The 19,641-nt window shown below is 43.3% G+C and overlaps 1 long non-coding RNA gene across 1 annotated transcript in view; it reads right to left on the reverse strand.

The window, feature by feature from the left end:
• Window positions 1-653: 653 nt before the first annotated feature.
• The window catches only part of LOC140126218 (uncharacterized), a 210,943-nt gene continuing 191,955 nt past the window's right edge, over window positions 654-19,641 (reverse strand). The window contains exon 4 of the long non-coding RNA XR_011854784.1: window positions 654-1,181. This is a non-coding gene — a long non-coding RNA (uncharacterized lncRNA). The remainder of the gene's footprint in view (window positions 1,182-19,641) is intronic.

The raw sequence follows: 19,641 nt of genomic DNA on the forward strand, positions 1-19,641 counted from the left end.
CGTGACTCTCTGCAAATATCTATCAATTTGTGTCAGCACATAGTTGGAAAAATTCCATGTCGGGATGAACATGCAACTTACTGAACATAACCCCATAAAAGTCTGGTCTGGACAGTAGACGTTGCGATCAGGTCGGTCAGTGAGGCGGAACATGGACAGTAGACGTTGCGATCAGGTCGGTCAGTGAGGCGCAACATGGTGGTTGCTTAGAAAATTTACTTAAAGGGGTTGTCTAGTCTCAACAAGTTATTCCCTATTACTTTCTGATTAGTGGAGGTCCCGGTTGTGGGATTCCAAACAGGGTTCAGAATGGAGCAACAGAACAGACTTGTGCACTTCCACTGCATTCATCATCTATGGCACTGTCGGAGATAGCCAAGTGCCGTACTTGGCTATCTCCGACAGTGCCATAGAGATGAATAGAGCGGCAGAGAACATGTGCTACTGACTGCGATGTTCATTAGGGTACAACAACCCCCATTCTAGTGATCCATGAAGGTACCACCACTGGGAGCGCAACAGATCAGCAAGTTATCCCCTTAAAGGTGATTGACTGGAACCTTAATAAACTTGTGTGGCATCGTAGAAGAACAACTCATTTGGTAACATATCATGTGACAAACATAGACCAATGGGTTTTATCTTGGTCGATAAATGCTTTATTTTATGTTTTTTACGTTTTTTTCTTCAAATGTGGCCACTGTTTCATTATATAAGTCAATGTGTCCTTTGTAGACTGTTAAAAATGGCCAGTCGCTACACGACAACATAGAAGTTCAGGTCAATGAAGGATGTACACAAATGTAACTCAGTGATGGACTACAAGTTTCTAGGTTTTTATATCTATGTAAATCACTTACATGTGGATAGAGCCGCCCACCAAGAAATCTCTTCGAAGACCATACGATGGAAAGGGCAGTAGCCAATCATAGAGATTAGCCACATCTCGGAAAATGGTGGAGTGTGATATCAATGACATTGTCCAAAGTCTTTGTCTTCTTACCCCAAATAGTTCCTTCTAGATGGTTTCAAAATTCCACGAGTAAGATGAAGTAGGCCTCTGCTAAATTTCTCAGTAACATGTAGATCTTCGTGAGGAGCAAAAGAACCTTTGAGTGTTGACATTGACAAGAGTAAGACTTGACACAGACACTGGTCTTCAGCAAGAAGTGGATAAGGTCCTGTAGATACAAACAGACAACATAAAGGCCATTAGAATAGGGTTCTGGATGGTGCTAAAGTTTGGGAATTGGGGATGGTGGAATAGGTCACCATGATGGTTGGTATATCACGTAATGGGTGACCAGATAAGGACAGAGTAATGTTTGGCGCACTTCTGTCAGAGTTACGGTTGATAGCATTCCGTAAAGATAACTGTGGGTGCCATAAGGTCAGGGTTATGGTTTGTATATTTGGAAAGGATTAGGATGAACAAAGGTTAAACTCTGTGTATTGGGTGAATGTTAGCTCTGGTGTCCTAGGTCAGTGTTAGGACTGATACGATTGCTTAAGGTTATGTTTGGTCTCCTAGGTCGAGGTTAGTGTTGATGCCGAAGTTCAGGATTATTGTTGGTGTCTAAGGTTGGTGTTGGTGCCTCAGGTCAGGGTACAAAATAAATTGAGACATAATATTAATTATAAATCAATGTATTCACTGTGATCCCCACAATGGACATTTATGGTAGGCAGCTGCGACTAGATTCTGCAACACCTTAGGTCAAAACTGAAACGTTTTTCCCAAAGTAAGAAGTAAAGGAGGTGCAAGGACATGGAGGACATTCTTGGTTATTGGAGAAGATGCTAAAGTTGAGATCTCAAACACTTTGAGGACATCTATAAACAGTCTTTCCCTCTGAAAGACCTGCTATATGTCACGGGTGCTCCCGCGATCCCTGTCTCAGATCGCGGGCGCACCCGTGGCTCTCCGCATACCTCCGATGCCCGGTGCCACTTACCTCCCCTGGCTCCAGCGGCGATCTCCGCTGCTCCCGCGGCCGATAATTGGCGGTGGCCTGATTTAAATTCCAGCCTCTTTCAGTTACTCTTGCCGGATCTTCAAACCCCCTGAAGAGAAAGCTCTCCTGTGATTCCTGCGTTCCTGTGTGCCAGTCCATTGTGTGTGCCAGTCCATTCCTGTGTTTCTGTGTGCCAGTCCGTTCCTGCGTTCCTGTGTGCCAGTCCGTTCCTGCGTTTCTGTGTTCCTGTGTGCCAGTCCGTTCCTGCGTTCCTGTGTTCCTGTGTGCCAGTCCGTACCTGTGGTCCTGTGTTCCTGTGTGCCAGTTCGTTCCTGTGGTCCTGTGCTCCTGTGTGCCAGTCCGTTCCTGCGTTCCTGTGTGCCAGTCCGTTCCTGTGGTCCTGTGTTCCTGTGTGCCAGTCCGCTCCTGTGGTCCTGCGTTCCTGTGTGCCAGCTCGTGCGATTCCTGACGTGAGCCCTGGTGTGCCTTCCACTGCTATTCTCCTGCCGCCACTCCGGGTACAGACTCTCTCCTGTGTTACTACCTTGGTAGCCACAGCGGGCTAGTCACACCTGTGGAACGACCCGGTGGTGTCCCGCCGCAGCAAGTCCATCCCGCTTTGCGGCGGGCTCTGGTGAAAACCAGGTGCCACTTAGACTCCGGTCCCAGGTCGGCTAGTACCATCTCCCACGGTGGTCCAGAGGGTCCACAGACTCCCAGTCCTGACACTATATCTTTTATTACATTGAAAACCCATCCGTTTCGTTGGTCCATATGTAATACTTAAAGTGGTATTCTCGTCTGGGCATTCACATTCAGTTTGATTAATCTGGCATTAATAAACATTTCTTCAATTAGATGTTATTAAAAAAAATGTTCCTGTGTGAAGATAATTTTCCATAAATGTAGTCATGTTATCCCTTAGAAACGATATAGCTTCCTTGGATACGGCCACCTCTGCTGGAGGGATTGCACAAATAAACAAAATGTTTTTGTATATGAAATATCCGGGAATTACTACTTGTCCCACAGCCGTCCTGTGGTAATGATCGCTGAATGCATGTGGTCAGGCAGAGCTCAATAGCACATGTCTGCCCACTGCTGCCAAAATGTGATGTGGTCGTAACCGAGGAAGCCACCTCGTTTCTAAGGGACAACTTGGCTATGTTTATGGGAAATTATCTTCACACAGGAACATTTTTTTTAATAACATCCAATTGAAGAAATGTTTATATATGGAAGATTAATGAAACGGAATGTGAATGCCGAGGCGAGAATACCCCTTTAATCATCCCTTACATCTGTAGGTCCCAGTCAAAATTTTTGGAAACACAATTCACGAAAAGTTCTGCTATCAGTAAAAGTCCAAAATCTTGGTCCTTCATGAAGTCATGTCAGATCCTACAGGATACTTGCTCAAGAATATGGGGTTAAAAAAAAAAATCTGTAGAGCTCCCATCAGTAGTGACACATGTTGATCTGCGAAAAGGACTAATATTGGACTGTTATTTGTAATTAGAATGCAATCTACCATGGGAAAAGAAGGAACCGAGGACCAGTGAATAATTTTAGAACCAGAAAAAAGAGCTCAATTATTTCCCACCATCCATTTCCCCTCCCTCAAGTTACTAAATTAAGGAGGGTTGTCCTGAGGTTATCTCCCCCACACTATGGACCAGCAATCAGGCCTCCTCAGACCCAGAGCTGGCCAACGGGGCGTCGGCTTTGGCAACGCCCTCTCTCTCGCCTCTTCGCGTCATGTTTCCCTACATCGACTTGCATTGGATAAGCCAAACATTTAAGTAATGATAACGTCTTGTATATCGCGGAGGAGCTCTCATGCCTGGTGCCAAGTACATGACAGCTTTCCCATCTAGTTCCTACACAACAAACAGAAATAACTGGTATATATGTACAGGACGCGGCCTGACAACCCGCTTTTAATAGCCCTGATTATAATAAGCTCCTCCAAGTATGTGACTTCCACATATTACAAGGAGGAGATTCCAAGAGCTAAACTTTCCCAGGGTAGGGTCAACTTTTCGTTCCGTCGTGAACTTAAAGAAAAAAAAAGAAAAAAAAAAAAAAATTATACAATGTTTTTAGTAGAAAAAAAATAAATCTATGGGCATGACGCGTCTTTGAATAGATATCAGAAGTGGTCACCATTAGAGATAACCGGACCTGAGCTTTAGGTTTGGCGTCCTCCGTGCGGCAGGGCAGATAATCGGGAAGCTTTACACCCCTATGGACTAGGCAAAGCTGTACATGGCCAGGTGTGTCCACCAAGTGTCCACCTGGACAATCACAGGCATGACTAGTTGCTAGGGGTGTAAAGCTATCTGATTGGCTTATAAAGAAACATGTATGCTGAAGGGAGGACGCTGGACCTAAAGCTTGGGTCTGGTCATGTCTAGTCACCATCTTAAGAAAGGAAATGAGAGGAGCCTAGGAGCGAAGCCGTAATCTTTATAGTTATGGAAACTGTATCTAAGCTGCCATTATATAGACATCCACCTTACATAGAGCTGAGCTGCTGTATCTAAGCTCCCATTATATAGACATCCACCTTACATAGAGCTGAGCTGCTGTATCTAAGCTGCCATTATATAGACATCCACCTTACATAGAGCTGAGCTGCTGTATCTAAGCTGCCATTATATAGACATCCACCTTACATAGAGCTGAGCTGCTGTATCTAAGCTGCCATTATATAGGCATCCACCTTACATAGAGCTGAGCTGCTGTATCTAAGCTGCCATTATATAGACCTCCACCTTACATAAAGCTGATCTGCTGTATCTAAGCTGCCATTATATACACATCCACCTTACATAAAGCTGATCTGCTGTATCTAAGCTGCCATTATATAGACATCCACCTTACATAGAGCTGAGCTGCTGTATCTAAGCTGCCATTATATAGGCATCCACCTTACATAGAGCTGAGCTGCTGTATCTAAGCTGCCATTATATAGACATCCACCTTACATAGAGCTGAGCTGCTGTATCTAAGCTGTCATTATATAGGCATCCACCTTACATAGAGCTGAGCTGCTGTATCTAAGCTGCCATTATATAGGCATCCACCTTACATAGAGCTGAGCTGCTGTATCTAAGCTGTCATTATATAGGCATCCACCTTACATAGAGCTGAGCTGCTGTATCTAAGCTGCCATTATATAGGCATCCACCTTACATAGAGCTGAGCTGCTGTATCTAAGCTGCCATTATATAGGCATCCACCTTACATAGAGCTGAGCTGCTGTATCTAAGCTTCCATTATATAGTCATCCACCTTACATAGAGCTGAGCTGCTGTATCTAAGCTATTATATAGAAATTCCCCTTATCTAGAGATGATCTGCTGTATCTAAGCTTCCATTGTATAGGCGTCCCTTTTACATAGTGCTGAGCTGTTGTATCTAAGCTGCCATTAAATAGACATCCACCTTACATAGATCTGAGCTGCTGTATCTAAGCTGCCATTATATAGTCATCCCCCTTACATAGAGCTGAGCTACTGTATCTAAGCTGCCATTATATAGGCATCCACCTTACATAGATCTGAGCTGCTGTATCTAAGCTCCCATTATATAGGCATCCACCTTACATAGAGCTGAGCTGCTGTATCTAAGCTGCCATTATATAGGCATCCACCTTACATGGAGCTGAGCTGCTGTATCTAAGCTGCCATTATATAGTCATCCATCTTACATAGAGCTGAGCTGCTGTATCTAAGCTGGCAATATATAGTTATCCACCTTACATAGAGCTGAGCTGCTGTATCTAAGCTGCCATTATATAGGCATCCACCTTACATAGATCTGAGCTGCTGTATCTAAGCTCCCATTATATAGGCATCCACCTTACATAGAGCTGAGCTGCTGTATCTAAGCTGCCATTATATAGGCATCCACCGTACATAGATCTGAGCTGCTATATCTAAGCTCCCATTATATAGGCATCCACCTTACATAGAGCTGAGCTGCTGTATCTAAGCTGCCATTATATAGGCATCCACCGTACATAGAGCTGAGCTACTGTATCTAAGCTGCCATTATATAGACATCCACCTTACATAGAGCTGAGCTGCTGTATCTAAGCTGCCATTATATAGGCACCCACCTTACATAGAGCTGAGCTGCTGTATCTAAGCTGCCAGTATATAGACATCCACCTTACATAGAGCTGAGCTGCTGTATCTAAGCTGCCAGTATATAGTCATCCACCTTACATAGAGCTGAGCTGCTGTATCTAAGCTGCCATTATATAGACCTCCACCTTACATAGAGCTGAGCTGCTGTATCTAAGCTGCCATTATATAGACATCCACCTTACATAGAGCTGAGCTGCTGTATCTAAGCTGCCAGTATATAGGCATCCACCTTACATAGAGCTGAGCTGCTGTATCTAAGCTGCCAGTATATAGTCATCCACCTTACATAGAGCTGAGCTGCTGTATCTAAGCTGCCATTATATAGACCTCCACCTTACATAGAGCTGAGCTGCTGTATCTAAGCTGCCATTATATAGACATCCACCTTACATAGAGCTGAGCTGCTGTATCTAAGCTGCCAGTATATAGACATCCACCTTACATAGAGCTGAGCTGCTGTATCTAAGCTGCCAGTATATAGTCATCCACCTTACATAGAGCTGCTGTATCTAAGCTGCCATTATATAGATATCCACCTTACATAGAGCTGAGCTGCTGTATCTAAGCTGCCAGTATATAGACATCCACCTTACATAGAGCTCAGCTGCTGTATCTAAGCTGCCATTATATAGACATCCACCTTACATAGAACTGAGCTGCTGTATCTAAGCTGCCATTATATAGGCATCCACCTTACATAGAGCTGAGCTGCTGTATCTAAGCTGCCAGTATATAGTCATCCACCTTACATAGAGCTGCTGTATATAAGCTGCCATTATATAAACATCCACCTTACATAGAGCTGCTGTATATAAGCCCGATATGACGGTATTATTTAGCCTCAGTGAGCGCCGTATACCTGTATATTTTGGGTGCCAATTGCTCTAGGACCAATGCTGTCGCTATTATGTTTCCCTAATCCAGATTATAAAACATTCCTAGCTGCTGCAGAACCTCTTCTGGCCCATAACACCAAGCTGTAACTGATTGTACGTGTATATTCCAGTAGTATGTATTATTGTGCTATATTTTGCACTTGTTTTTACACTACTTTTTGCTGTATTTCCAGAAATCCGTTGCCCTCTTTGATTTTTTCTTGGCAAAGATATTGCTGCAGCTGCTGGAGATGGCAGAAGATACTGTCATGTATGGAGGTGCGAGGTGCCACTATGGGGTCCTAAATAGCACCCCCCCCTCCCAATAGGCAAACGACTCTCTTCCTCTGGGGTGCGGGGTCGTCCAGGTGCTGGGAGCCCAATATAGACCACATACACGGCTGAATGTGTACGGTTAATACAGCGCGACATGTGTTAACTGTACCCGGGGTCGTAAATAGAGCAGATGGCAGGTGACAATAGTTTTGCGCGGGCTAAATTTTTTAATTTTTTTTTAATTTTTTTTACAGACTTCCTAAAATAACTACTTATTCTGCTGCGACATCTGGTTTGCAGTACTGAATATTTAATATAAGCACGTACAATAGAATAGCTTTCTTAAAATATTGGATCTATTGTGGTCAAATCTTGGAAAGGGATGCAAAAAAAAAACTAAAAAAAAGTTATATAGCGCCACCCATGTCCATTGGTTGGGGCGGGTATTGCAGCTCAGTTGTATTGAAGTGAATGGGGTTAGGCAGCAGTACCACACACAACCTGTGGATATGTGTGGCGCTGTTTGAGTAGAATAAAGGCAGCCAAATTTTGCCAATCCTGGACCACCCCTTTAATATTTCCCCCCCCCCCCCCCCCCCTGGGACATAGATATTGAAGACTCGTCGCTATAGGTCCGCAAAATCAGATTGGTAGATGACTTATGCCTGACACTATGAGAACAAAGCATTCAGACAAGGACTGTGGTCTATTAACTGCTCACCAAGTACAGCACCGCACATTGGATAGTGGCTGTTCCTGGTATTGCAGCCCGGACCTGTTCACTTGAATGGGAATGAGCAACAACCAGGCCACATGAGCAAAGCATCTGATTGGTGGAGGTGCCAGATGACACGCCCCTACCGATCCACCTCTGATAACCTATCCTAAGGACAGGCACTTCATATTTTGGTCCAGGAAGCCAAATATACATAGTAACATGGTAAATAAGGTTAGAAAAAGGCATCAGTCCAACACGTCAAACTAATTAAATTATACCGTGTTGATCCAGAAGAAATAAAAAACCACTCAAGGCTGATGCCAATAGCCCTAAAACAGGAAATAATTCCTTCACGACCCCTAATATGGTGGTCAGAATAAATACAAAAGAAGACCAAATCCTGGAGTTTAGTAGATAATGAAACGTTTGAATAGAAGGCAACATAGAAGATCCCACCAAAGCAGCGCTGACCCAATGACGTGTAGCCTCCACAAGACCTCGGAAGGTGTTCTGTGTTCTGGGATGGATCAACCCATAAAGCACCCAAGCAATTGTTTGTGACCCTGAAGATCAGGTCTTCAAGACACCAAAATAGTTTCAAGCTATAGCAAATCAGGTGACATTCGTCAAATGAAGATGTGCATTAGATGACCCTAGAGCATTGCTCCTTCTCTGCCATGTTTCCCATAGCACATCCTGGTCCCATCTCCGGCCCAGGTAAGTGATGTATCCTGGTCCCATCTCCGGCCCAGGTAAGTGATGTATCCTGGTCCCATCTCCGGCCCAGGTAAGTGATGTATCCTGGTGCCATCTCCTCCATAGATAAGTGATGTATCCTGGTGCCATCTCCTCCCCAGGTAAGTGATGTATCCTGGTGCCATCTCCTCCCCAGGTAAGTGATGTATCCTGGTGCCATCTCCTCCCCAGGTAAGTGATGTATCCTGGTGCCATCTCCTCCCCAGGTAAGTGATGTATCCTGGTGCCATCTCCTCCCCAGGTAAGTGATGTATCCTGGTGCCATCTCCTCCCCAGGTAAGTGATGTATCCTGGTGCCATCTCCTCCCCAGGTAAGTGATGTATCCTGGTGCCTTCTCCTCCCCAGGTAAGTGATATATCCTGGTGCTATCTCCTCCCCAGGTAAGTGATGTATCCTGGTGCCATCTCCTCCCCAAGTAAGTGATATATCCTGGTGCCTTCTCCTCCCCAAGTAAGTGATGTATCCTGGTGCCATCTCCTCCCCAGGTAAGTGATGTATCCTGGTGCCTTCTCCTCCCCAAGTAAGTGATGTATCCTGGTGCCATCTCCTCCCCAGGTAAGTGATGTATCCTGGTGCCATCTCCTCCCCAGGTAAGTGATGTATCCTGGTGCCATCTCCTCCCCAGGTAAGTGATGTATCCTGGTGCCATTTCCTCCCCAGGTAAGTGATGTATCCTGGTGCCATCTCCTCCCCAGGTAAGTGATGTATCCTGGTGCCATCTCCTCCCCAGGTAAGTGATGTATCCTGGTGCCATCTCCTCCCCAGGTAAGTGATGTATCCTGGTGCCATCTCCTCCCCAGGTAAGTGATGTATCCTGGTGCCATCTCCTCCCCAGGTAAGTGATGTATCCTGGTGCCATCTCCTCCCCAGGTAAGTGATGTATCCTGGTGCCATCTCCTCCCCAGGTAATTGATGTATCCTGGTGCCATCTCCTCCCAAAGTAAGTGACATATCCTGGTGTCCTCTCCTCCCAAAGTAAGTGACATATCCTGTTGTCCTCTCCTCCCTAAGTGAATAACACATTCTGGTGCCCTCTCCTCCTCAAGTAAGTGACACATCCTGGTGCCATCTCCTCCCTAGGTAACAGATGCATCTTGCGGCCCTCTCTCCCTTAAGTGGTGCATCCTGGTGCCATCTCCTCACGAGGTAAGTGACACATCCTGGTGCCCTCTTCTCCCTAAGTAAGGGACGCATCCTGGTGTCATCTCCTCACTAGGTAAGTGATGCATCTTGCGGCCCTCTCCTCCTTAAGTAAGTGGTGCATCCTGGTGCCATCTCCTCCCTAAGTAAGTGACGCGTCCTGGTGCCCTCTCCTCAGTAGGTAAGTGACTCATCCAGATGCCATCTCCTCCCTAAGTAAATAACGCATCCTGGTGCCCTCTCCTCACTAGGTAAGTGACACTTTCTGGTGCCATCTCCTCCCTAAGTAAGTGGCGCATCCTGGTGTCATCTCCTCACTAGGTTAGTGACTCATCCTGGTGCCACACAACATCCTGAGGCATCAAGGTCTATAGAGTCTCCATGGTGATACATCTTTCCTTTAGGTGTAGAAGACACTTCTTGTCTTGGCTACGGTTTTAAAATGGCCATTAGAAAGTTCTCTGTATTGTACATTTCAATTACATCTCCATATAAACTTAATAATCTGAAGTTTGATAACCTTTCCTTGTGCTCTTATCCTCCCATAACCTTGAAGCACCTGGTTGCTCTTCTCGTCAACAATTCCATGTGGAAGACAATGATCTAGTGACACAGCAGTAATGGCGGGACCTGACATCTCCCTCATATCTTCATTCATGGCTATATTTAGAAGACCAAATCTTTGCCTTTGATTGTACTGTTTTGAGTTTGTTCATGGTATATGCTCCACTGAGCAAAGCTAGAGGGGCACCAAAGGACCTACTTCTTCTTTTCGGCAGGAAACAAGTATATTTCACCATACACTTCCCTTAATAGTACTGGTTATGTCATCTTCTTTATGAAGAAACTGTGTTGTTAAAGGGATATGGTTGGACACAAATAAGTACAATTGTAAGGGTAAGTACAATACCCCAATTGTCCGTACCCCTTCTGCCCACTGGAGCCGTGGTCATGTGACCCATCTGAAGCCGATTTCCTGCAATATCCTGTTTACTGACCCGTAGGTCAGGGGGGCGTGCACTCATTTCTGAAAGTACAACCCCTCGGTGAACACCACGGAAATGTGGCACAGCCCTCGAGCAGTAACATGGAAGTGGTGTTCCTTGAGTGCATTTAGTAATGAGCGCAACGACCCCGGACCCAACGGAAGTCTGTAGGACATGGGACATGACAGAACGTTCCCAAAGACGGCTACCGGTGGGTCATCTGACGAATGCCTCCAACAGGCGGAAGAATAAAGTTTACAGGGGTAAGTATCCTTAAGTTATTGTACTTACCCTAGTAAACTTTATGATTCATGCCCAACCCCTTTGAGATCCGTATAGGTCTGACAGCACGTTGGGGGCAATTGAGGCACTTTTGTTTCAATGAACAATGCCTGGTCTATTTACAACATGTCCTGTGTGTAGAGTGGAGCTGAGCTGCAATACCAAGCATGGCCACTGCATTGTTCGGATACATGTTGTGATTTCTTCAAACAGTTGTTTTAGGGCTGTTGGACCCTTAAAAGGAACCTGGCGTTTCAATTAAAATCTAAAATCCTTTGAAACCAGGAGGTCTTCAAACGTAGAGGCCTTCTAACGTAGAGGTCTTCTAACGTAGAGGTCTTCTAACGCAGAGGTCTTCTAACGTAGAGGTCTTCTAACGTAAAGGTCTTCTAACGTAGAGGTCTTCTAACCTAGAGGTCTTCTAACCTAGAGGTCTTCTAACGTAGAGGTCTTCTAACGTAGAGGTCTTCTAACGTAGAGGTCTTCTAACGTAGAGGTCTTCTAACGTAAAGGTCTTCTAACGTAGAGGTCTTCTAACGTAGAGGTCTTCTAACGTAGAGGTCTTCTAATGTAGAGGTCTTCTAACGTAGAGGTCTTCTGAAGTGGTGGTTTTTCATAGCCGAAGACCCCTCCAATAAAGGCGTTAAACCTTTGCCCTGCTTCCACCTGCCTATCCCTCTACGTTCATTGGTAGGCAGCTCAGGTCTCCGCACTCTTCAAAGCGTTGTGCCTATCAAAGGGCGGCACATAGTTTAAAAAAAAAAAATGTGGTAACGTTTTGTGACAAGTTCTTTTCTGATGTTAAAAAAACACTACTTCAAAGTAGACGGGAACACTCGAAGTTTTTTTTTTTTTTTGGAAAATTTATATCGTTAAAAAATGCAAAGCTCCTTGGTCAACTGACCCGTCGCTTTCTGGTCTCTTTTCTATTCGCGTCCTCTTTTATTGTGACCTTATGGGTGGGCACCATAATAGGAGACCCGCGACTCATTACTTTGGAGTTGGCAGCTGTGGATTTTTTTGCATTTACCTGATTTCTCACGAACATTCGGACGATACGTTTCCGCGTCCCGCTCTTCGAGCGACTGTATGCCTGAATAGAAAATTCTCAAGGACACATGGATTCTCATTCCTTTGTTGAAGATTTGGGTAATAGGGCAGGTTTTTTTTTTTTTATTTAATCGGAGCTTTTTTTTTACCACTTTCCCGAAAAAAAGAGCCTTATTAGCATTCCCTATTCATGTAGATTTCCGTATCACAGCTGCTACGACTGCAGCGAAGATTTAACGAAACCGAAGGGGATGCAAAGTTGGTGCAGTTGCAATTCAAGGAAGGAGATGAAAAGAGGAAAATGTGAAGGTTTTTTTTTTAATCAGAAGTTGAAGAAAGGGCTCCAATTAAAAAAAAAAAAAAAAAAGAGAGAAAAAGTGAAAAGGAGACCAAGCCGAAAACACAAGACACAGAGGAAATGGGGAAAAAAAAGGCAAATTAGAGGGTAACACAAAATAAAGAAGGGAGGTAAAAGGCGATGCAAATACATGTACAAAACAAAGGATCAAAGAGAATTTTACAAAAATTTAAAATGGCAAATGAAAAAAATATATTTTCTAAAAAAAAAATTTCAAAAGAATTTTTTTTAAGATAAAGGAAGGTAAAACATGATGCAAAAATATGTACAAAACAACAAAAGGATCAAATACAATTTGAAAAAAATGAAAAAAAAAAAGATATATATATACAGGCGGTCCCCTCCTGAAGGACACAAGACTTAGGACGACCCCTAGTTAAAGACGGACCCCTCTGCCCCCTGTGACCTCTGGTGAAGTCTCTGGATGTTACTATCGTCCCAGGCTGCACTGATCAGCTGTAAGGTGTCTGTAATGAAGCTTTATTGATAATCCTTGGTCCCATTACAACAAAAAAATATGAAAGTCCAATTTTACTGGGACAAATTTTTTTTTTTTGTCTGGATCTACAATTATAAAATATACATACTTACTTACGACTTACATACAAATTCAACTTCATGTACAAACCTATGGAATGTATATATGTATGTAACCCGGGGACTGCATGTATATATATATTCAGAAAAAAATCCCCAAAAATTTAATTTAAAGAAGGGAGGTAAAAGAAAATGCAAAAATGTGTACAAAACAATAAAAAGATTATAAAGAATTGGAAAATGGAAAAATATCTAAAATATATATATATTTTTTTTTTTAATAAGGGAGGTAAAAGAAGATGCAAAAATATGTACAAAACAATAAAAGGATCAAATAGAATTTTAAAAAATTGAAAAAATGGGTAAAATAAAAAAACTGAAAATATTCTAAATAAAAAGCTTTTCAGCGCCACAGCTTTCCATGGGTTGTATCTGGTATTGCAATTCATCTCCAGTTAAAGGGGGTTGTGCAAGGTTTTATGGTTACCCCCTATCCACAGGGGGATAACAATCTGATCACTGTGGGTCTGATGCTGTAGATCCCCAAGCGCTGTGCTCGGTATGGTATCGAGTGGAGCAACAGGACCTTTCGATCCATCTATTGGTGAGAAAAGGACCCCAATTCACAAGAAAACGGTCAGACCACAACCAATCAGATCTTGTGAATAGGGGATAACGATAAAACATGGCACAACCCCTTTAAGAGAGACTAAGCTGCAGTACTGCACTCAACCTGTAGACAGGAGAGGTGCTGTATTTGGAAGGAAACAGACAGTTTTCTTGGAGGACTAAGATTGTTCAGCCCATTGATTTCAAAAGAAGTGATGTAATACCTCCTTTGCCCTGTGGTGGTGCTGTAGGGAAACTTTACACACACTGTCAGGTTCCTCCACAGTCGATCACTGTGATCAGTGAATGATCAGAGGTCAAAAGTAGAGAAGATGTGTAACACATTTATGAGCAGAAGTTTTGTGGGTTGTGGATGACCTCCGGATCCTGTTGTGGGTTTATTAAGGGACTGTCTGTACTGTAACGTGATTAACCTCTTCCATGTGATGTAATGAGCCTAGCATCTGTGGGGACTAGATGGATTGTCTCTATTTTGGACAAGGTCTGCTATTGTTTTTCACGATATTTACAGAAATATATCCGGAAAGAGACAAAAAAAAAAAAAAAAATTCTGAAAAAAAGTTCTATTCATAGTAACAAAAGAGACCGAAGTTTAAGAATAACTTTAAAGTAGAATCAAGATATCATCACCGGAGGTCCTGGATCCAAATTTCCTTATTTTGTGTGATGGGACTACCCAACTTTTTAGATGGAATTACCCTGAATGACTCCATATTCAGAAAAAAAAACATGGCTGCCTCCAACCACAAACACCCCCCACCTGTCCATGGATTTTGGGCTGAAACAAAATATAGAATTGGACCACGATACCACACAGAACTTGTGGATGCCATTTTTGGAAGAAAAAAGCCATGTTTTGACATGTCATATTCCTCCCCTCGAAATGATGCAAGGAATTAAAGGGGATCTACCACCTCCCAAATTACCCCAGGAGTAAAACCCCTATTGGGTAGGGCACTTTATAAGATTTTAAAGCATAACTTTCATGTGTTTCCTTGATCTGTCAAGTTTCGAGAAATTTCGGTTTTAAATTTATGCAAATTAGCTTCTCTGTGCACTAGGGGTGTGGCTACATTTTCCAATACACCGTTCTCCTTCTTTCTCACCACTACCCAGCACTAGAATGATTAACACCCTATATCAAAAAAGCGGTCAAAAAGTAAAGATTTAGTGCAACAGCAGACAAAGCCCCGCCCTTGGTGCCCCAAAAAGCTCATTTGCATAAAGATACAAATAGAATTATCTCTAACAGGACACATCTCTGGAAGACGGGAAAGGTATGCCTGTAAAGCTTATAAAGGGCCCTATTGGATGCTGCTTTTACTTGTCAAGTGCTTTAGGAACCGGTAGACTCCCTTTAAAGGGAAAGTATAGGGTAATAAAGACATAGCTGTGTTCTTTGGTAAACAGCGCCACCCCTGTCAATAGGTTGTGCATGGTATTGCTGCTCAACTCCATTGAAATAGCGGTGTAGCTAAAAAGTAATACCACATACAACCTGTGTACAGGGGTGGCGCTGTTTGGTGTGAAACATCCTGGACAACCCCTTTAATTACTATAAAACTTCACATCGGGAGGAAAGCCTCTAATGATTCAAAATGTGACGTTTAGAAAGTGTTTTTCAGCTGACAGTTCAACTCTGAAGTCATCTTGAAATTTTTTTTGTTGCGTTCCTGAAATTTTCATTGATGGTTTCCAAAAAGTTCATCTCATCATCTTCCAAGGCCCCAGAATACACTAAGCTCTTGTAACACACTAGCTTTAGCAGACCCAATTTAAAAAAAAAAAAAAAAAAATTTCAACCTGAATGGATAAGAAAATTTTTTGGGGGGATTCAAAAATATTTTCCTTTAAATCCAAAAATCTTGTAAATTAGGGAGAGACTCAATGGGAGATTTCGAGCGCTATTCACACTCAGGCACACTTGTCTCGGTGTGTGTTCGTCAATGAGCGCGGCACAAATCACCCCCTTTACAATAAAAGATATTTCGGCCACTTTTTTTCGGCTGTGAAGAGCCCTTCTCGGGCTTTTACCCCCTCCTCGTCTGACCCCCAGGCCTCCACGCTCGCACCTTTCTCTCATAATGACCCTGAGATAGTTTATTGTACATTAAAATACATTGAAAAGATGGCCGCCGCCCCCCTTAACACCTTCCCTGTTCCATTCCGATCTTTTTTTTTAGGTCTTTCAGGCGGCAAACAGCGGCTGAATGAAATGAACAATATATCATGCTGTAGCATTCACATGAAAGCATTCTCCGAGCCGGCGGCGCGGCGCTGGCCGCATTATCTTGTGTGCCGCATCTTCTGGCCAGAATAGGCAGAGGAATTCTAATTAAGCTTCTCGCCTATGAATGGGAATGCTGGGAGTTTTCTGTATATATTAGCTCTATATAGATGGGTCCCTTTTTTTCCTCTACAGCACAAGTATCTGCTTATGGACTGACATCACTAAAGGCCGGGTGGTGAGAGGGTCAGAGCGGAACCGAAAAGTTTGATGCACAAAAAAAATAAAATTATGAAGTTGATTTATCAACACAATTTCAAGTAAATTTAAGGAATGTAAAGAAGTCGTGGGAAAAGGAAAGTAAATCCTGTTCAAATTTTAGGATTTTATGCATCAGGACGGTGATTTATTGATCATCGGCAGGTGTGACCGCCTATATAACTGCAGAAGTTATGGCAGTTTCCCAGTCTAGAGCATTTAGGTGTGTATTAGCACAGTGCTAAGGAGATCACACATCAATAATGATCTAAGAGAAGCCAATCCCCCTCCAAAGGTCAGAGCATTTGATGTTCATAGAAATTTTCCAAGAGCAAATCTATCCACCACACATCTTCTATCTATACACTATCTATCCCATATCTATCTGTCTCATATCTATCTATCTCATATCTATCTATCTCATATCTATCTATCTATCCCATATCTATCTGTCTCATATCTATCTATCTCATATCTATCTATCCATCTCATATCTATCTATCTATCTATCTATCCATCTCATATCTATCTATCTATCTATCTATCTATCTCATATCTATCTATCCATCTCATATCTATCTATCTATCTATCTCATATCTATCTATCCATCTCATATCTATCTATCTATCTATCTCATATCTATCTATCTATCTATCTATCTCATATCTATCTATCTATCCATCTCATATCTATCTCATATCTATCTATCTCATATCTTTCTATCCAATATCTATCTATCTATCTATCGATCTATCTCATATCTATCTATCTCATATCTATCTATCTATCTATCGATCTATCTCATATCTATCTATCTCATATCTATCTCATATCTATCTATTATCTATCTCTCTATCTCATATCTATCTATCCAATGTCGGACTGGGTTTTCTTAGGCCCACCAGAAAAAAATCAATCCGGGGGCGCACTCTTCATTATGCCCCAGGAAATATACTATAGCAGCCTCCAAATTGTGGTGTTTCCTAAAGGACCTCTGGAGTTCAGTAATGGATTGAGCCAGGGCCCATCGGAGGATCCTCTGGTACTCTGGTGGGCCAGTCCGACACTGTATCTATCTGCCCATGTATTTCTATGCCCCCTCCCCGGTCCAGGACTGGTTGGCTCATGGCTGATGGTGCATACTGTACATATACTGTATGTGTCAGGTGTGTGTTTGCTTTGTGCGGTACAGACTATCAGCAGCTGACGAGACGCAGGACAAATGGAAAAGGTAACCCAGCGTGAATATCAAACATTAAACATGTTCACTTTAAAACTCCTGCAGAGCGCAGTCACATCCCGGACGTGTCCTCTGCGCTGGAGAGGAGGCTTGAAAGATGTCTATCTGCCTCTGCTTGTTTTAGGGTGTTGTGTTATTTGCTCAGGTGTTTCATGCAATTTCCCTCGTAGTATCCATGGGAAATGCACAACAAGCAGAGAGAAGTATTGAAAGAATGGTTTTCTGTATCTCCTCGTGTTATCAGAGGACAGAACAATGAGCGTTAGTGGATAATCAGGTTCTGGGGAGAAGTCCGGCCAACATCTGGAACAATCACCTCTATTAGGAGACAAGACTATCCGATATCATTCCGGATCGGGACATGTGTCCGATTACACCTCACATAAAAAGATTTTGGGACAAATTCTGCATGTAGTCCTCACAAACATCTGCATTGTTCTACATGGGACCGTTAAAGGGGTCTTCTAGGGACAGTCTCTACATGAATCTGTTCTACTGCCGGTTCAGTGTCTAAGAATTTCACCTCCTTTTACCCCAGGACAAGGATCTGGACTTCACAGCAAGGAACCACCAAGTTGCCACTTCTAGGTGTAGTGTCCATGCAGTGGCATCCTGCTGACCCACGTAAGGAGACGACACAGTCAGTGGACAAGCCAAGGTCAAGGCAAGCAGAGCTTGTGCCTAATAGTCATCCAGGCAGTGGTCAAGGCAGGTGGCACAGAGCTAATACTTTAGTCAGGCCAAGGTCAGGGCAGGCAGATTTTGTGGTTAACCGTTATCCCGGCAATGTTCAGGGCAGGTTTCACGTAGCTAATACTTTTGTCAGGCCAAGGTCAGGGCAAATGGCACATGGTCACTATGGTAGTCAATTAACTTTAGGGAAAAAAATCTGGAGGTTCGGAGCCGCACAGGGATAAAAAGTAGCGATTTTTTCTTCATTTGATGACAAAGCATTTTGGGGAAGGAATTTCCTGTTTGTCAGATCAGTTGAGGTCAGGGCAGGCAGAGTTTGTTCTTAATGGTAATCCAGGCAATGGTTAGGGAAGGCTGCACAGAGCTAATACTTTAGTAGGGCGAAAGTCAGGGCAGGTAGATTTCAATCCAAAAGGCACAGTGCCACTATGGAAGTCAGGCTGAGGTTAGGGCAGGTGGCACAGAGTCAATACAGTAGTCGGGCCAAGGGCAGGCAGAGAATCGTTATCCAGGCAGAGGTCAGGGCAGATAGCAAAGAGTCAATACAGTAGTCAGGCCAAAGTCAGAGGAGGTACATTTTGTGCTTAATGTTAATCCAAACAGAGGTTGGGACAGGTGGTGCAAAATCAATACAGTATCGAGTCCATGGTCAGGGCAAGCAAAGTTTGTGCTTAATGGTCATTCAAACAAGGGTCATGGCAGGTGGCACAGAGCTAATACTTTAGTCAAGCCAAGGTCAGGACCAGCAGATTTCAAGGCAAATGGCACAAAGCGACTGTGGTGGTCAGGCTGAGGTTAGGATAGGCAGCATTTGGTCTCTATGGTTATGCAGGCAGATGTCAGGTGGAACAAAGTCAATACAGTAGCCAGGCCAAGGTCAAGGCTGGCAGATTGTGTGTTTAATTGTTATCCAGTCAGTGGTCGGGGCGGACAAAACAGAGGTAGGATGGAATTACACAAGACAGATCAGCATTAGATTGAGGTAAAACATGCAGAGATTGAAGTGAGGAGAAAGGACAAACTATATTTGGACTTCTTTGCCAAATTCTAGGGACAAGGCCATTCCTGTGGGTGGTCAGCCGGTAAGAGGAGGCCACTTACAGATCCTTCAGATACTTTCACCAACATTAAGACGTTAAACAATTAGTTCCCCCCCCTTGGCACAGCTAACTTTGGATGAGACTTTGGGAGCCCTCATAATTATATAGAATATCTATAGTCACATGTAGAACAACTGTGTGAACCAGAAGGCAAAAGATTTGGGGTTTACGCAAACGTCACCTAAAAGTGGTCATTTTGGGTCTACGAAGTACTGATAGAGCGAAAGGACTAATATTGGGTTCCCTGGTGGTCTAGGCCAGTGAAGGGATCATTAGAAAATTTAGGTTGCAGGTAGGCCCGAAGCAACAAGGATAAATGTGTCCACAATGTTAAAGCAGTCAGACAAAAACTTTCACCTTGAACTTTAGAGGAACATCTAAAAAGTTTGAGATTTTATTTC

This window comes from Engystomops pustulosus, chromosome 4, assembly GCF_040894005.1.
Source record: "Engystomops pustulosus chromosome 4, aEngPut4.maternal, whole genome shotgun sequence".
In the NCBI taxonomy this organism is placed as follows: domain Eukaryota; kingdom Metazoa; phylum Chordata; class Amphibia; order Anura; family Leptodactylidae; genus Engystomops; species Engystomops pustulosus.